The sequence below is a fragment of the Triticum aestivum genome, chromosome 6D (assembly GCF_018294505.1).
Source record: "Triticum aestivum cultivar Chinese Spring chromosome 6D, IWGSC CS RefSeq v2.1, whole genome shotgun sequence".
Taxonomy (NCBI): Eukaryota; Viridiplantae; Streptophyta; class Magnoliopsida; order Poales; family Poaceae; genus Triticum; species Triticum aestivum.
This window is the reverse complement of record NC_057811.1, coordinates 261,113,571-261,119,570: the sequence shown is the minus strand read 5'-3', so window position 1 is coordinate 261,119,570 and position 6,000 is coordinate 261,113,571.

Below are 6,000 nucleotides of genomic sequence, written 5' to 3'. Positions count from 1 at the left end.
CACATCGACATTCGCCTGCAGGAAAGTGACGAGCGCGCTTTCCTATTTGCTGTCGAGGGTGGAGCTTATGGTGAAAGCCCCTCCCGTGCCATCCTCCTTGATGGACACCTTCTTGGTCTCTGGTGGCGCAGCTCTGGATTTCTTGCTCTTGCTAGTGGAGCTCTCTGGCATGTCCTCGACGGTAGCACAACACTCCGAAGAGGTGCGCTTGCCGGAGTGGGTGCGAGAGGTCTTGCCGGTCTTCTTCTTCCCTCCCGGGGCTTTAGCGGCAGGAGCAAGTGCCTTGGCGGCAGCTGCTGCAACTGCTTCCCGGTAGAGTAGGTCGGCGCAGATCAGCGCATCCTTCTTGTCGCAGGGGACGGTGATGATGGTCATCGGCCCAGGCATCTTCAGCGTGTTGTAGGTGTAATGTGACGCCGCCATGAACTTGGCTAGTGTCGGGCGGCCGAGGATCCCATTGTAGGGCAAGGGGATCTCGGCTACATCGAAGACAATACTCTCCGTCCTGTAGTTCAGCTCGCCTCCAAACGTCACAGGCAACGTGACCTTCCCCTTCGGCTGTCTCCTTCCCGGGTTGACCCCTTGAAACGTGCCCGTCTCCTCGAGGTCTCCGTCGGGAATTTGCAGCCTCTTGATCACAACGGGCGAGATTAAGTTCAGACCGGCCCCGCTGTCAACCAGCATCTTATTCACCTTGAGGTTGCATATCATTGGTGAGACCAACAACGGCAAACACCCGACCGTAGTGGTGCGATAAGGGTGGTCCTCGGCGTCAAAGATGATGGGCGTGCTGGACCACTTCAGCGGCTTCTGAGCGTTGAACGATGGCTCCGCTGCAGTGATCTCACGCGCCCACTGCTTCAGCTGGCGGTGAGAAGTGTGCAGCGAGGCGCCACCATCGACGCACATGGCCTCGGTAGCCTTCTGAAACTCTTGCTCTCCAGACTCATCATCCTCGTCGTGATCATCGTCTTATTGCTTCTTGTCACGGCCCCGAGTGGGCCTCTCTTGCTGGTTATCCTTGCCGCGGCAGCCTCCTTGACCGCCACGCTTCTTGCCGGATCCTTCGGCACCATCCTAACCCTTCTCCTTGTCCCGCCTCTCATACTCGGCCTTTTTCTTTTCGGCAAGCAGCTCGACCTGTCGGCAGTTCTGGAGGTCGTGGCCCTTGGTGCGGTGGATCTTGCAATACTGCTTGTCGGAGCCTCCTGGCTTGTCGGCAGCTGCCAAGGCCTGGTAGGCGGCGCACCCGGAAATCTCCTTGTCGGGGTCGTCTGCCTTGACCTTCTTGGCAGCGCCGGTGTCGTCGGATCCCTCGACGGCAAGCACGGCCTTGCCCTTGCGTTTCCTGTTGCGACACCGGCCCTTCTTCGTCGAGGCAGCGGTGTCTTCGTCAGTAGAGTCGGTTTCCACGCCGGCGTCCTTGCCGGGGTACTTCCTTCCCTCTTCAGCCCGGGCGCACCTATCGGCCAGAACATAAAGTTCGGCCACATCCTTAACCTTGTTCATCGCCAGCTCTTCACGCATCTTGCGATTGTGCACGTTCTGATGGAACGCGCTAATCACGACGGCGGGATGAACATCGGGGATGTTGTACTGCACCCGGATGAACCTCTGTATGTACTTGCGCATGGTTTCCCCTTCCTTCTAGGGAATGATATGCAAATCACTGGCCTGGCCATGAGCTTGGTGGCCTCCGGTGAAGGCACCAACGAATTCATGGCACAGATCCGACCAAGAAGAAATGGAATCCGCCGGCAAGTGCATCAACCAAGACATGACGTTGGGCTTCAGTGCCAACGGGAAGTAATTGGCAAGCACCTTGTCGTTGCGCGCTCCAGCAGTTTGCGTCGCGTTGGTGTAGATGCTGAGGAACTCTGACGGTTGGGTCTTGTCGTAGTACTTTTCGCCGACGTCGGGCTTGAACGTGTGGTGGGACGGCCACTGGAACTGCCGCAGCTCACGGGTAAAGGCTAGGCAACCCGCCTCGTAAGGTAGGCCGCCGGAGCCCCCCGGTGCTGGGTGGTCCATAGCGGGTCCTGCCCGCTTATCCGACTGGTGGCGTGTATCGCGTCGGCGCTCGATGGTGGTTCGAGCGTCTTCATGGGCTCATTCTCGAAGAACTTGGCGCTGGTTGCGGTGGGTCCGTGGGTCGGACGACGCTATGGAAATTTTATCACAAGCATCGTCACGACGGACCGGCACCGGCGGCAACTGGCGTGGGGGAGCAGAGTGTACTATGGCTGGAGCTCCCCCGGTCCTTCCACCACTGGCATGTGGTGGCTCGACGGAGCACCGGCCCGAGGGCCCCGCCTGTCGCGGATCATCTTTGTTGGCGACGGCGACGAGGCTCCGGATGGTGGCCCTCCATTCGTCGAGCTTCACCGCGGCGGGAGGGAAGACAAGGAGTAGCTGCACGCACGCCAAAGCTTCTGCTGGCGTGGGTGGTGGCGAAAGCTGCATGGACCGTGGCGCGCTTCGAATTCTAACCACGTTAGAAGGAGCTCTATCACGGCCCAGCGGCTGCGTGCCATTTTCGCCAGCACTTCGGCGGGCATGCTGGACTCCTTCATCCCGCAGATGATGCACAGGGCTCTTCCCACGGCGGTGTCCAGGGTCACTGGCGTGGTGACGCAGCTGGTGGCGCACACCTTGGGAAGAGCGCGTTGTGGGCGCCGGCGTAGGCGTCTTGGAGGTTGCTGCGCCGCCCGTAGGTGGCATAGCGACACTCCTGGAGGGCCCCGCACCGCCTGCGGGGGGCCAACCCCGTCTTTGGACTTGGCAGTGTGCGGCCTGTCGTCTGGCGCGCGAACGACGCCGCTCGCTAGGCTCTGACTGCTAGAGCGGTGCTGGTGCTCGCGGGCCGCGGCTCGGGTTCTGTCCGCGACCGGCCCGCTGGTCGCCCACACTGGCACGGGCCGTTCGGCTCCCGACGAGCCGATCATCGTGATCGTCTTCTTCTTGGGAGCCATGGCGATGAACTGCTAGGCTAACTGCTAGACCAAATTCTCACAACCGCGCCCCGTACCTGGCGCGCCAAAGATGTCGGTGGGAACGACACCTATGGAGTCACTAGGATCCCTTCTACGGTCGGCGGGCGCGAGGTTGTGCAAAGAGCAGGTCTGACAGGAAGCACACGGGTCATTTATCCAGGTTCGGGCCGCGAAGATGCGCAATACCCTACTCCTGCTTTGGTGGATGTATTGAGTGTTCTTGAGCTCTCGAACTAGCTACGGTGGTTTCGTAGTTCCAAAGAGCCGAATCCCTCTCCAGTATGCCTCGGGCCTCCTTTTATAGGAAAAAAGGGGTTGCCACGGTGGCACACAGGACGTGGAAAGGTGTACAGTGCGCGAGCTTATCGCCCAGCATTACGGGACAAATCGCATTGAATGCGCTACTTAGGTGTCCATTAGCTTTATCGGGGATGGGAACGAGGCCCGTCCCGTCCGTCGCCGCCCCGCCTCGCTTCGACACGCGCCCAGGCCAGCGATGTGTGCAGCGCCATGTAGGCAGGCAGGCTGCTGAGGTGGCGCGGTGGCAGGGCCTTCATGAAGAGTTGCATGCCACCACGCAGGTGCTTGCTGAGTCGGTGTAGAGGCCGCCCGTCGCCACGTAGGTGCCTGCCCAGCTGGTTGAGCTAGCAGCTGCTTGGGGACGGCGGTAGAATCTTGGCTGGTGCGGGCCTGGCAGTGGCCCCGCTGATGCCCTCTCAAGGGTCTTGCCGGGGGCCCGGCAAAGGTCTTCCGTGGTGTTGCAGTCGTCCCCGGCAAGGCGCTTGCCGGGGGTCTTGTGGATTTCCTCGGCTAGGATCCCGCCGAGGGTCGTCGTCTTCTGGTCCTCATCTGATTGCACATGTCTATGATCTTGACGAAGATCTGCATGCCACCATAGAGGCGCCTCCCGAGCCTTGGTTCCAATGTAGTTGGTTGGTGGTGTTGGAACCCACGGGCACAAGTGTGGCCTTCTTTGCTGGCATCGGACAAGTTGCCCCAGCAAGGCTCTTGCCGGGGCCGCGGAGGCTGCTCCGGCAAGGGTCTTGTCGGGGGAGTCCACCCCGCCCTCTTGCTCTTTTGTGTTCGTGGTCTTGGTGTTGCCTTGGTTGTCTTGTGCTTTGGCTTCTCTCCGGCTTCCCTCCTCTGCCCTGTTAAGTGTGGCCGTGGCACGTGGCTCTGACTGCCCGTGCACAAGTAAAGGGGTCAAAAGGAGAGCCCCTACTTTTGCACACCGACAGAGGCCAAGCTCACCGTCGCCGCCGCTGTCTTCGGGGCAGCACCCTACGCAACGACCATCTTCCCCAAACACCCTCACGTAGAGGGTGCACCTCCTGCTTAGGCCATGCGCGCGGGCGAACGCCTACCAGCCTTGGGCCAGGGCCACGTTGCCCAAGATGGAGACCTCCACTGCGGCCCACGAGGCCTTGCTGCAGCAACCATCGGCCTGCAGCCAGAGACCGTCAAGACCCATGGCCGGCAGCTCGCTGGCAAAGGAGCGCGGAAGCTGGAGCCAGGTGCCGGTCGGACTCTCCGACCACACGACGAACTCCGGGAGCACCTCCGCTGAGTGGAAGCGCGGCTGGGGAGGACGGGCAACCACGGCGTGCCTCCCCTCGTCACAGGGGCTGCCTCGCCCCGGGCGGCTCCCGCCACGAGAAGAAACACCTCCGTGGCCACCAAGGACGACACCGGGCCCCGAAGGAGTGCGCCCACGCCCCCGAGGAGCCACCGCAGGGGTCGCGGCGTGCTTACGGGGGCGGCCCCGCCCTCTCTTGGGCGGCGGTGAGCTGGGTCTCTCCTGGCAAGCCTTCCCCTTCTCGGCAGCGAAAAACCTCTTTGTCGGCGCCATAAGTACTACGGCAAGACGGCGAGGCAAAGAGGAAGAAGAGGAAGCGGGTGACGAGAAGAAGGAGATGAGCCAAGGGGGCTCCGCCCCTCTCCTCGTTTATAGCCAAGAGGAGGCCAACCGCCGGCCTCCACGATCACACATAATGATGGTTTTTCTCTACATGCAGCAAAGTCTCGTCAAGTCGAACGGTTGCCGAGGCAGCGTGGGGATGCGGAGGCGCCCACGTCCCATCAATCTCCACGCGTCGACCGAGGCCGCAGGCGGTTGGGGCCCGCGGCGCTCCGCCCTTGCACTTTGGCTTCGCCTCGAAGCCAATTTCGAGCGCGCCTTGGGCCCGGGGGCTACTGTCGGTGTCCTGGAAACGGGGGTACCCAGACTTGTCTGCCTGCGGCCCACGGCATGGCTCCGTCAATGGCCTGGTACGACCCAGCTCCAGCAACAACAGCCCAAGACCCTCGCGAGGGGCCAAGCCTCACGAGGCGGACGACACTAAGACCTCCCTGGGGGGCGGCCTCACTAGGCTGGCTCCCGAGGAGTGGAGATATCTATGCAGAGTATACCTCGCGAGGCTCATATGACGTGAGCCATGACGACCAAGGCCAGGTGGGCGCCAGCGGGCGCAGTGTACCAGTTTCCTCTTTGGTGCTCACGAGGCAAGCGCAGGCGCGGGGTCCTGAGGAATCAAGCAAAGGTTTCCATATCAGTGCAACAAGAGCAAGACCACCAGGACGGCAGGACGGAGGTCATCGCGGAGCCTACCGCAGCGTAACCACCATAGCCTTTTGCAGGCGAAGACTACTTTTGTCAGGATAGCTTGTACTAGTTGTCCCCCTTTAGATTTGGCCGTTGTCGAATCCCTTCCTGCCTACATTTGGGAAGAGGGCCAAGGCCACTATAAATAGGACTTAGCCACCACCATAGAGGAGAGGGATCGATTCCACCCTGACCATCTCACCAGCTCCTCGAGCTCAAAAACACCTCACCTCCTGAGGCTGTTCGTCCAATGTACTAGTCCATCCCCAGCCCCTCGAGGCAATCCACCACAAAGCTGGAGTAGGGTATTACACCGCAAGGTGGCCCGAACCAGGATAAACTGTTGTGTCTCTTGTCCTCTGGGTTTGTCGAGCTAGGCCGTGGAATCGTTGGGCAGGCAGACTG